General features: G+C 35.4%; 1 long non-coding RNA gene across 1 annotated transcript in view; it reads left to right on the top strand.

Moving 5' to 3' along the window:
* C630028M04Rik (RIKEN cDNA C630028M04 gene) overlaps positions 1-13,041 on the top strand; it is an 83,017-nt gene extending 69,976 nt beyond the window's left edge. Inside the window, exon 3 of the long non-coding RNA NR_040668.1 lies at positions 9,887-13,041. This is a non-coding gene — a long non-coding RNA (RIKEN cDNA C630028M04 gene). The remainder of the gene's footprint in view (positions 1-9,886) is intronic.
* The last annotated feature ends 1,089 nt before the right edge of the window (positions 13,042-14,130 follow it).

The following is a 14,130-nucleotide window of genomic DNA, read 5'->3' as shown; positions in this document are numbered from 1 at the left end:
TTTTATGATTAAGTGGGTGAGAGCATATGGATGTATATTTTTAAAAATGATGGTAAGAAAACCTGACAACTGTGTTGATGAAATAAGATCTTGAAAGAAATGAAGAAGGTTGCAAGAAATATGCATATTGTGAAACAAGACATAAGGATATTTGCAAGCTTAATTAGTTACACAGGCGGGAAAGGAAATGCACATAGAAATATAGTAGCCAACCTTCCCATGCAAGGTTGCATTTCTGCAAGGGAGTTTTTTGTCCCGTAGACAGACTCATGCAGGTACTTCTGATGGCTATGATGCCGCTTCATCTCCTCCGGTAAGAATATACATGTTATCAATTCGGAATGTTCATTTCCTAGTGTGGCTTGATTCCTAGGCCTTGTATATCACTAGCTAATGGTCAGTTCTCTTCTGGTAATTTTCTGCTTGTTGCAATGTTTTTAGATGAAGTGTAAAAGTGTATATTCTGTTGTATGTATATCCATAGAATATTTGTAATATAATCATTCTAAAATATTGCATACCTGAAATCTAATTCCAGTGTGCATTCTGCATTTCTCCTTACAAACCCAACTTTATGGCTTTTGTAATTTGTATCTTCAAACGTTTTCAGAAGGTACTACCACACCCCTTTTTTTAATTTCTCGTTCTGTGCACTTTTACTGCAGTGAGCTTGCCTTGAGAGACTAGTTAATATTTGACATTTAAAATATATGTTTGCCTCATTTTCAAACTTCTATTGTTTTTTCAATTTTATTGCTTTATATCATCTCTTTCTTTCTGCATATATCTGTATTCCTTTTGGTTCTCACAGTCATTTTTAAGATTTTAAAAATCTATGTGTAAGAGTGTATCCTGGGGTTAGAGAGATAGCTTCTGTAGTTAAGAGCACTTGTTGGGAAAGCAGAAAGCTCTTCAAGAAAACCCAGCCTTAATTTTCAGCACCTGCATGAAGATTCCAACCATCTGAAACTGAGTTTCAGGGGATACAACATCCTTTTCTGGTCCCTGTTGTTACCAGTTGTGCATGTGGTACATAGGCAAACATGAGAGCAAACATGTAGGCAAAAGGCTCATATACACAAATAAAAACAAATTAATCTAAAAAAGTTAAAGTGTTTTTAGTTACAACTATTCCAGCAGATATTAATTTATCCATTTAAATTAGATTATGTAGTTTTCAAATTTGTTTTTCCTGAAATAATTTGTTTTTACACTTTTAATTCTATTTTCCCCTATTTTGAAGTTGGGTATAATTTCATGTAGATACCTGCCATTTTTAGTATTTATTTCTTCTATCAAATCTTGTAAGTACTATTTTAATTTTTGAGTGATGTGTTCTTACCTTTATTAAGCAACTTTAAATTCTATAATTTTTATTTCTAGCAATATGTTCACTGTTTAAGGATGGCTACTATTCATGTAGCTCACCTATGGAAAGTAAAAATTGCTAGAGTTCCATGTCTTTAGTCAATAATAATGAGAAGGATTTCTGGTCACTTATAAATAACACCCTATTTCACAAAACAATCATTTGTATTTTTAAATTACATATGTTTTTATGTTACTATGTTAAGTAGCATATGTAGCCCCCAGATTCAGTATCCTAGAGAGAAGCTATATATTGCCTAGATATTAAATGAATAAAATAAATTAATAATCCATTAAAAGTGAATCTATTTTTATTTCTCTTTTGGCCTGTTTTAAAACTCTTACATAATTATTGATCCCTGAGGGTTTTTATGGCCTGCCTAAGATGTCCTGTAATTTTTAAACAGAGATCATACTGCCCACTCTAACAGCTTAAAGCCATTTCTTTATAGAATTTCAGGAGCGAATACTTTGAGCAGCTCCCAGTAATAGCAATACAGAGCAATTTTGCAGAAACAAACGATTAGAGTCTAACACTCTGAACATTCATGAGTCAGCCTTCCCCCCATTTCTTTTTTGTTAACTAGACCACTGTACTTAAAATTAAATCCTCTTTCGGGCTCACAGCCAGCACAGCGAACACTGTTAATTGGACAGACTAAAGTGTGAAACTAAGTATATGTGTTGTCGTTTCACTCAACAGTTTCTGGAAAACGTGTTGTAGGTAAACCAGCATGCATTAGCAAAGCTTTCGAGAAAGTATGCTGAGGCACATTAAGACTCATCACGATTTATTCCTCTGCAAGGGCAAAGGAAGCACCTGCCTTTTGTAGCCATGACTGAGGTTGTGTGGATTTGTCAGGCTGAAAACAAAAATGAACTTTTCCCTGATGCAACTTTGAAGGTCTTTTGGATAATTAATATCCATCCTCATTTCCAATTCTATTCTGTTCTTGTTTTTCTCCCCCAATACTTTGTTGCTTTCTCTTTCATCTAATTGGGATACTGAATATCTCTTTTCACAGAGATACAGAAAGTAATTGAAACTGCCATTCATTGTGCCAATTGCACAGAAATAAATAAATTAAATAAATAAATAAATAAATAAATAAATAAATAAATAATCAAATAAATAGTTTAGCCAGCTTGTTTCATAGTTCTCAATATGGAAACACTGGAAATCAGACAATTTAAGAGAAACAAGAGAGAATTCATCAGGATTCTCATTTGATAACAGAAAACAAAGTAGGCTTGTAGAAAATACTTAAAGAAAAGAGAATGAATCCAGGGAGAATCATATGCTTGTTACTTTAACTCTAGCCAAGAACCCATGAGTGTCAAGGTCACAGGTTTCTCAAGGTGAACCTTCTAATTTTCTTTTGCTAAAAAGAGCATTGTAAGTTGCTTTCTGAATTCCCATCTCTTTACCCAGAGATTAGTGCAGCTCGGGAACTCATCAGAGAATTGAAGTGAATGATGGTTAATGTGGAAGCTCACTACTGGTTTCATAAGCACAAAATAAGTCTCTATAGAGTGCTTACCCATAATTGTGACACCTATACCATAGCTCCTTCCAGTTTCAAGGATTGTTGCAGAATAGGATCAGAAAGACTGTAATAGCTAGAGGTTGGGAAGGACTAGAGATGGAACCTTCTGAACATTGTGAACTTTGACACTCCGGAACTTACAGCAGTTGTGGCTGTCTGCTAAACACCTGCACAATATCAAGCCAGTTAAAATGCAAGCATGGAGATGGGAGACGCTCATGAGGCCCCACCCCTGATGAGCGATTGGGAGCAGGAGGAGGAGAGGGAGAGGGGAAAGGAAAGAGAAGAGGAAGAAGGAGGAGGAGGGGAGAGGAAAATTAAGAGGTGAATCTGGGAGGATTGAGGAAGGGACCAAACTCACTGTATGAATTTTTTTTTTTTTTTTTTTTTGGTGTTTTTGGTGTTTTTGGTTTTTCAAGACAGGGTTTCTCTGTAAAGCTCTTGCTGTCCTGGAACTCACTTTGTAGACCAGGCTGGACAAGAACTCAGAAATCCACTTGCCTCTGCCTCCTTAGTGCTGGGATTAAAGGCATGCACCACCACTGCCCGGCAGTGAATTCTTAAAGAATTAATAAAATATTATATTTAGAAATCCAGGAATAGTACTACCTTCACCTTCACTTCAGGATCCCTGTCTCCTAGTAAAATCGAGATTTTATATGTGTGTGTGTGTGTGTGTGTGTGTGTGTGTGTGTGTGTGTGTAAATGCAAGAAGCTATGCGTCTCTCTTGCCCTTAGACAGCATAGTGTTCTTGTACTGATATAGTTAATTGTCCTTTTCTGCCTATGTGTATTTAATCAACTGACTATTGTTCTGTGTTTAGGAGCCTACAGTGTACAAGCAACACCACATAACTTTGCTATTTAGTCCTTATTTGGATCAATGGAAGGAAGTTAGTAGGTAATCGAAGAGGGAAAGTAGACATCCATCAACCTTTAATTTTTGGCTACTGTATTAGAAGTGGTTGCCTTACTTTATAATCAAAATTTGTCTCAGAGTCCCTCTGTAATGAGTGTAGCTTCCTCTAGAATTTCTGGCATACACCACTCTTTCTTACTATAGGTAAATGCCTGATAGCGGTTGCGATTCCTGCAAATGTCTGTGTTGCATGTAACCCTGCTGACTTTGCACATCCTCAGTCATCTTTATAACAGGTCATTTTTGCTTAACCATTTTCTGTTCTTTCTCCTATGGTACTATAACTAGTAAGACCGAAATCCCTAAGCTGTAAGATGAAAACACTGCTTTTTCTTGGCTTTGCAGCCTATAATTTATATTATATTAGAAGACAGGAAACCTGGAGTGAAGGGTTAGGTTTTAAATATTTTTACATATGTTCTTATTCACTATTAGCAATAACCTAACCTGTTTGCTCTGTGTACTAGCTTGGGCAATGGGGATTACAGGACCTCATTGAAATGAGGACTTCCTTAGCTTTCTAAAAAGAACATTGGCAAGTTATTATATCCTCAGATAATATTGTCAAAAGTGGTAAATAAAGTGATCTTATCATTTAAAAAAAATTGCAACATACCCCATGTGAGTAAGGAATACACTCAGAAACAGAGACTGTCAAGAGTTCTACCACAGTAGAACACTGTTTGATTCTTAGTAAGGATAACCCTTTCACTTTTCCCATTTCATCTTTTTAATAACATTAAAAAAGTCAACCATATGGCAAAATTATAATCTTATGTCATGAAAAATTAAAGACCTTTATCTATATCAGAACAACATAAACCATAATGTAACTTACAGAATTATATATATAATTTATTTCTTTAGCTACAGTTAATGCTCTGCTCGTTATATTTGAAACTGTTTTTCAGGCCATACAGCCTCCTAAGAATTTTAAACATCAAAAATGTTAAACTTGCAGATTTCAAATGAGTAAAACCTTGTTTAGTTCTTCTCAAAATCAACGTAGAGATCACAGATTACTACTCATATTGGTCCCAAGCATGAACTTGTATCAATATATTCTAGCTGGCCAGTTAAGGACAATATTTTGAGCCCCACTTCAAAAATCTAATTTCAAGTGATCTAGATTTGGAAAAGAATTTATATTTCCTAAAAGTTCTTAGTTGGTGTAGATTTGAATTGACCAAGGGACACATTTTGTGAAAGGTCAGTATTCTGGTGAAGAAATAGCAGGAAGTTAAAAACCTGATTCTAGGAGAGAAGATTGAAGGTTAGAGAAACATCATTTTCCTAAGTCTCCACATCTAAAACAATAGACCAGGCCAGAGGGAGAGGTGGGTTTGCCACAATAGAAAAATGGTAAACAGTAAACAATGTAAGACCAGGTGAATTTGAGAAATGCTGGTATTTAGATTTTTACAAGCAGCAGATGATAATTTCCGGCACTGTGCAAAATTGAAGAGAAGTTGGACTATCCTTGTCAGAATTGCTTAACTAAAATGAAAGGGAGACACTGTAGAGTACTCCACATTTGTAGAATTGTGAACACTGCAACAATTTTGTTCCAAGGAGAGACAGAATGCAATTTGCTGAACAAGATGCTAGGATGGTGAGGCTGGAGTGTGTGGGTAGCAGAGCACCCTCATAGAAGCAGGAGATGGAGGATGGGATAGGGGGTTTGCGGAGGGGAAACCAGAAAGGATGATAACAGAATGGCAGAGAAGCACCTGAAAAAATGTTCAACATCCTTAATCATCAGGGAAATGCAAATCAAAACAACCCTGAGATTCCACCTCACACCAGTCAGAATGTCTAAGATCAAAAATTCAGGTGACCGCAGATGCTGGCGAGGATGTGGAGAAAGAGGAACACTCCTCCATTGTTGGTGGGATTGCAGGCTTGTACAACCACTCTGGAAATCCGTCTGGCGGTTCCTCAGAAAATTGGACATAGTACTACCGGAGGATCCAGCAATACCTCTCCTGGGCATATATCCAGAAGATGCCCCAACTGGTAAGAAGGACACATGCTCCACTATGTTCATAGCAGCCTTATTTATAATAGCCAGAAGCTGGAAAGAACCCAGATGCCCCTCAACAGAGGAATGGATAAAGAAAATGTGGTACATCTACACAATGGAGTACTATTCAGCTAGTAAAAGGAATGAATTTATGAAATTCCTAGCCAAATGGATGGACCTGGAGGGCATCATCCTGAGTGAGGTAACACATTCACAAAGGAACTCACACAATATGTACTCACTGATAAGTGGATATTAGCCCAAAACCTAGGATACCCAAGATATAAGATACAATTTCCTAAACACATGAAACTCAAGAAAAATGAAGACTGAAGTGTGGACACTATGCCCCTCCTTAGAAGTGGGAACAAAACACCCTTGGAAGGAGTTACAGAGACAAAGTTTGGAGCTGAGATGAAAGGATGGACCATGTAGAGACTGCCTTATCCAGGGATCCACCCCATAATCAGCATCCAAACGATGACACCATTGCATACACTAGCAAGATTTTATCGAAAGGACCCAGATGTAGCTGTCTCTTGTGAGACTATGCCGGGGCCTAGCAAACATAGAAGTGGATGCCCACAGTCAGCTAATGGATGGATCACAGGGCTCCCAATGGAGGAGCTAGAGAAAGTACCCAAGGAGCTAAAGGGATCTGCAACCCTATAGGTGGATCAACATTATGAACTAACCAGTACCCCGGAGCTCTTGACTCTAGCCGCATATGTATCAAAAGATGGCCTAGTCGGCCATCACTGGAAAGAGAGGACCATTGGACACACAAACTTTATATGCCCCAGAACAGGGGAACGCCAGGGCCAAAAAGGGGGAGTGGGCGGGTAGGGGAGTGGGGGTGGGTGGGTATGGGGGACTTTTGGTATAGCATTGGAAATGTAAATGAGCTAAATACCTAATAAAAAATGGAAAGAAAAAAAAAAGAAAAAGAAATAAAGAAAATAACCAATAAAAAAATAACATCCCCATCCCCCCCCAAAAAAAAACAGAAAAGAAAATTTGAGGATGTAGATGTCACATCTCAGTTAGCTTGCTTGTGTCCTGGTGAAAATTGTTTTAAGCAATGTCTTACTACCAAGCCTTTACACAGGGAAAGAAGCCTCTGCAGGGCTTGCCATGATCCAGCGCTAAGCCACTAACCATCTGATAAATCTTTATGGGACTAGGAAGCCTTAACTCAGATGCACATCTATTTGGATGCTGTAGCTTGGTTTTTGAAAAGAGGAAGAAGACCATTTGTATTTGAATACAAGTAAGGTGATCCATACAGACTCCAGAGTGAACTGAACACAAGTGACCATCCCTACCTCTGCCAGCACATACTGCCTTGGTCTTACTATGTTTTCTACTCCCAAAGAACAGAGATATTTTGTGGAAACACAGTCAGTACTTTGACACAGCACAGGTTCATATTGCCATAGTGCCTCTGATATGAGGAGATGCTCAATCATGGGCTCAGCTGATGCCAACAGTCAGAGGGTAATTCTATTTCCCCTGTCCTGTGATGGCTGCAAATGGATACCTTTGTTAGGATTTAAGCCAGGCAGAGTAACTGGTATCCTGATGGAAAAGGCAAAATTGGGATTAACTTATGTATTGGACTTTCTGGTATAATTTTTTAAAAATGACCAAATAAAATGGCATAAGTGATAAGCTTTGGGAAAAATTGAAGGTGTTTGGCCCTCAGCAATGAGAAATGTTGATAGTCTTGTGTGTTTTGCTTATATTATTTGCTCTGTGTCCGTTTTATTATGTTTTCCCTCGATATTGCTCTGACGCCTTCATAGACACTCATTATCTCTATCTTGGTTTTCTCTTTTCCATTTTGCACCACTCCATAGAGTTATGTTTATTTTCTAGTTAATGGTAATTTTAACTTCATTACTTTGAACTTTTCTGTTTATTATATAAATACTATAACTTCTTTTAAAATTATTATATTAATATTACTATCTCTGTTGAATGTGTTCTTATTTTTACTACTCTAAAAATTATGTGTTGATTTTGAATTATTGCTATTATTGCAGTCTTTTTTCTATCCACTGAGTCATAGTGCCTTTTGAGACATCAAGATAAGGTTGCTGACTACAAACATCCTTTTTTATAAAACTAGATGTACTATCCCTTTAGCTGTGCAAATTACGTCAGGAACACAGAATAATATCAAAAGAAATGTAACAATGTAACCGCTTTAAAGTTCAAACTCTTCAATATCCATGTCTGAGTTGGTTGACACGGGCAAAATGTCAGACAACTCAAAAGTCTAGTTTGGGAAAAGATCAATGAACTTAAAGAGGATCCAAATAAATGAATGAATGAAGTAAAAAAAATCAATTCAAAACCTACATGATAAATTCATTAAATTTGATGAAAATTATCAAAGTGATAGAAACTATAAAATAATAGAAATAGGTAGAAAGTTTTAAAGCAGTGGACTCAATAATTCAAACTTTAACAACAGTAGAAATTGTCACCAGATCAAAACAAAACAATGATTCACAGCCTCTAGAATCTGAATATTGGCTTTTAGAGTACAAAATAAGTTTAAAAATCATTTATAAAGAAAGGTGAATATGGAAGTCTAAACTATAGATTTTATTATTTTCTTAATCTTTAAAATTTGTTGGTCCAGTCGTTTACAATATTGTGCCATTATATATCTTTGAACTGTGTGACTTACTCTAATAACAAACAGGGAGTTGGGGACTGGAGTGATGGTTCAGTAGTTAAGAGCACTTTGTTACTCTTCCAGAGAATCTGGAATCTTGGTTCTGTAGAACAAGTTGAAAGCAAAACCTTTAAATAAATCTCCAAGAAATCCATTATCCTCATCTGTATTCAATGACCTCTACACACACAGACACTTAGGTGCACACATATACACATACACATAAAATAAATATACAAGTATGAAAACATGATGAAAAGAAGGTGAAGATTTCCCTATTGATATTTTATCATATATAAAGTCATTTAAAATTGTATCATAAAAATATACATTTCATACAAACTGACCAGGTATTAAATATGAGTGATTGCTGACAGCTATATAGTAGGTATTTATTAAATCACAAGGATTTCACAGGAAGAAAAGTGACAGTTACAAAGCCAAACCAAATGCAACCGTAAAATAATGTGTGCTAACTAAGCCAGACAATATTAATGTGATTACTAGCTATTGTACAATGACATGCATTTATATAATGTATTCATATATATTATCTGCCATATATTATTTATGCGCATCTATCTCATACATTAATCTACCTATGTATCTATCTGTTATTTATTTATAAGTCAAATATCCATCCAGATTCTCTGGACTTAATGGTTGGAATACATTCCAGTGAACACATTGTAAGTAAAATGTACCATAAGTCATAAGGACAGTAATTGAAAAGGTGTCTCCCCAGTTACATTTGTTGGTGATCTTCCAGGGAACCCGAGGTTGGTTCAGAGAACTCACACTGGGTGACTCACAACTGCCTGCAATCACAGATCCAGTAGATTAATTCCTTTTCTTGGCCTTTATAGGCACCAACACACACAGATGGCATACATACACTTGCAAACAAACACCACAAGACATAATAAATACATTTTTTTAAAAGTTTAAAAGACAGTTAATATACCTATTTCACTTAACATCAAAGTTTAGAAAAAGAATACACTGCACAGTGTTAATTGTTTATCTTCTCATTGTGTGGCTGATGGTGTGTTGTGGCTTGTTGGCAGGCACATCTCAAGAGAACATCTCACTACATACTGTCATCCCAGGGGAAAAAAAAATCAAAACAAGAAGAATTGTTTCTACTTACCATTAACTGCTTTCTTACTATCATAAAGTTAAAAATGTCACATGTCTAAAGAAGTAAGATGGACACCATCTATATAATGTATGTGCTGATACATGTACATACGTAAAATAGATAAATATATACATATGAATACTTATAAACACCTGCTTCTGAAAATAAATTTTGTTAAAAGTTTTATTTATCTTATTTATAGGAGTGCATTGTAGCTGTCTTCAGACACACCAGAAGAAGGCATTGGATCCCATTACATATGGTTGGCAGCCACCATGTGCTTGCTGGGGATTGAACTCAGGACTCTGGAAGAGGAATTGGTGCTCTTAACTGCTATTTATCTCTCCAGCCTTGTTTCTACTTTTTAAATTGTTTATTAACTGAGGAGTGAAGCTAATTCTTTAAAAAGGCTTTATCACTACTGCCACATATAAGCCTTTATTGTTGAAATTCCTAATTTAGATTAATATTATTAAAGTTCATGTATTACTGAATATCATCATGAACATTCACAGACACATATTTTTTCATTGTTACAATCCAACAGTATATTCCTCAATTTGTATATCTTATTGCTTGGCATTGTAACAGATTCATTGATAGAAATATCTTCTCTTTGTTAATAAAATGGAAAGGATTCATAAGATTAATTACCTTGTTTCTAGATGCTGCCATGGATACATACATACATATATACATACATACATATATATATATATACATATGTGTATATATATGTGTGTGTGCGTGTGTGTATATATGTGTGTGTGTATATACATATACACATATATACATATATATGTATCCATGTTGTTCAATATTCTCAATATTCTTATATTATTATAAAAACTTGAAAAATATTACAAATCCACATAAATATTTAACTATGTTTTATTATTAGCTTAAATTAATAAATATCAATTAAATGTAGCTATTTTGAACTAATTATGGCATACTTACTGATTTTCATTTTTCTTTCTAAAGAATGCTGTTTTGCTTCATTTTCTGTGACTAACAATAGCACAATATAGACTGTTATAAAGAAGAGAGATTCATGTTGGCTTACACTTCAGGAGTTTTAAAAGCTTATGGGCCATATCTAAATGACATTTTGGTTCTTACAGAATTGCAGACACCATATAATATGATACAGATAATGTGAATTAGTTTAATCTCTTTCTCTCTCATTTTATAAAGCTACTAGAAACAAACATGAGTATTAGCATTCAGTGATTCAACCTCCATTCTGATGACGAAATCTCTTTCTAAACATTTCCTAACATTTCCACCTCTATCAAAACTATGTGATGAAGTCTCAACACTGATAGTGAAATACCTTCCACTGGAAATTATATCCCATATGAGTTTTGCAGGGACACGCCATTTCCGATTACACCAAACTACATCGGCTAAGTGTTTTAGAACCTCAGAATTAATTCTGACTCTACCAAATAGCAACTGTGATCCGCGACAGTGAGTGCGATCATTTGACCGGTTGCTTTGGCTTTCTTTCTGTAAACGGAAATGATATTCATAGCCATCTGTCGCAAAGTTGCTATGAGGATTAACTAAGCTAACAGACTAATATGTTGAGTGTCAGCACCGAGACAAACAGGGCTTAAAATGTAAGTCCAGTGTAAGCATAAACTATCTCCACTTCCCCTCTTGAAAACAGTTCTGCTTTTTGAAATACTGCTTATTCTCGGCACAGATTTTATTTTTCTCGATCTGTTCATGCCTTGAATTGTTTTTGTAAGACTGTAATTTTTCCTCTGATTTGAATTTTACTGAATCCCGATTGCTGTTCAAGACTTCCTTTAAAGTTCTTAGTCTGGTAAATCTGAATTTCATTTGCATTCATCTTCACATCCCAGATTTCCCCCTTCTTGAGCACTCGCTTTCATTTCAATGCATCTGCATTCTCTAAGGTCTAACTTATCACATGAATCTTATATTTTCTTCTGTTCAAAATTGTTTGCAATGATTGTTCTAACATTGAGCGATTGACACGGTGTCTACCTAGAGCCTGCACTGCTATGGACTTGTGTTCATAATACTGGAAGGTATTTTGAATGTTACCCATGGAGAAAGGTCAATGCCAACCCAGTTACAAACTTTTCAGTCTACAATGATGATCTGCCTGCAAGATGTGCTAGTGCAACAGTAGCAAAAAGCTTGTGGAAGTAACCACGAAATTACATAACTTGATTTAGGCCCACTCCATGAAACTGAGACTGTTTGCATCACAGATTGGATGGGCAAGAAGCTAAGACCAGATAGGCCAACGACCTACACCAATGACCAAATATTACTGTTCAGCTAAAGGAAAATAGCCATAACATGATTGTTACAGGCCTTCTGGTATCGCCATAGGTTTTATGATGTTACAATAGAAAACAAAGATTGGTACACAAATATCAGAAATAGCAATGACTCTCAATTAAGGTATATACAAAGTGATGTTAAATTAAGGATGAGCTATGTTATAAAAGATAAAATGAAAAAATATATGGAGAGATCTCTGGAAAAATCTTTGTGGATGACCACTACAACACTCCAGCGAGCTTTGAAAGAACTGGTGGTGACTACTAACAGCCAATAGTGGAAATAACCAGCCACATTTTACAATGCAAGATGAGCCATTGGACTTCGTTGACTTCAATTTTACAAATTTTGGTTTAAAAACAAAATTATTTCGAAATAATTTACCATTACCTGGCTTACCTATTAAAATCTATTTTTCATGATTTTGACAATTTCTTTCGATCCTTCTCTTAGTGAGCTTAATGTTTTGTGGTTGAATTTTCAAAGCACGATTATGTTTTTTAAACTTTGTTCTCAATGGCCGGTATCAAGCCGAAGATGTTTGAATTTAAGACTGAAGCAAGATTGGATGCTGAGAAGGTTGGTGGTTTTCAGAGCACAGATAGAGAATGTTAGTTCTGCCTGGATCATGTTCTGTTTTCTCATTTTTGATTTGAAGAAGCCATACATGGATGTGCATGTTTCAGTATTTAACTTGCCATTGGATCTGTGTTTTGCCTTCTGCCCCTATATGTTTTATTGCAAAGAGAGGGGAGAACAGGGGATGGCAAAAATAACCATAGCTCTTCAAAGTCTTGACTTCTGGTTCACTTGGAGATGCCCGAGTGAGGCTCTTAAGGAGGAAAAGATAAAACCTTTCTGTGCTTCAGGAAAGGTGATCCCTGTATAAACCATGGAATATTTCATAGCTCAGTTGCAGAACTCAAGTTGTTGTTTCACACTCTAAGTGTCTTTCTCAGCACATTTTAATGTGCATATTTACCTGGATATAGCTGTGATGTAAAGAATATAATGAATAAATTATTTATTGGCAGACATAAAAAGCAGTTTTAGTTGAATTTTTTTACTTAGCTGTATTCTGGTTCTTTTCTGGCCATCTTTTTCAAACTTCATCTTGCACACCTGTTATTTGATAATCTCTTAGTCATTATGTGTACAAAATATTTTGACAAACACAATTATATAGATTTATCTTTTGTTTATATATATATATATATATATTCTTGACTGAATATTTTTAGTGCAACTCATCATTTCTAATTAGGACAAATAAAGACAACCATTTGCTACTTGTCCTTAAATACTTGCTAGAATTTTATCGGTAGTATTTGATGGCCGATTTCTATCACTTTTTATCCACATAAGTACAGGTAGGATTGAGAAAGGCTGGAATAAAGTTGGTACTGGTTTTCATGGCTCTTTGACTTTCAAATCCCTCTGACTAATTCTGCTTGGGAAGTAAAATAAAGAACTCACACAATTGTACAAAGGTCATTATCTTTCTTTCTTATACAGTTATGCTGGTGTTCCACAGTCAGCTTTATTTGCATTTTTGTTTTGTGTTTGTATCTGTGGGTTTTATGTGTACACATTCATATGTATTCCATAGTTCACCTGTGGAGACCAGAGCTCCCACATCTTCTATTATGTGAGAATGGGGGTCAAAATGAAGTTGTCTGGCTTGACTTTACTAAGACATCTTGTAGACCCTGCTTTCTTTCCTGTTTTCTAAGTATATTTTGATTTCGATTCCTAGTTCCCTAGTTATTTCTGAAGAATTATATTTTATAAGATTTTAAAAATTGGAATAAAGGAATTCCAAAAATCTTGTTTATACAAAAGAAATATAATGCAAGAACAAATGCATCATATATGTGAATATTGCTGCTCTTTCTCAAGTACATCTGACACACATTCTTGTTATAAAGCATATTTGAGATGACATTGTGCTTTCTTAGGAACTCTTTTGCATTATACATTTAGAACATATCTCAAATTACCCACACATTGAGTGCTTAAATATTCACATTTAGCTTGTAGCTACCATAATAGGTGATGAAATCTAATAACGTACTAACAAAAATGGATTAATGTGCTAGAAACCCAAGCATGCTTTCCTTC

The sequence above is a fragment of the Mus musculus genome, chromosome 4 (genome assembly GCF_000001635.26).
Source record: "Mus musculus strain C57BL/6J chromosome 4, GRCm38.p6 C57BL/6J".
Lineage (NCBI taxonomy): Eukaryota > Metazoa > Chordata > Mammalia > Rodentia > Muridae > Mus > Mus musculus.
The sequence above is the reverse complement of the archived record's forward strand: the minus strand, read 5'-3'. Positions and strand labels throughout refer to the sequence as shown.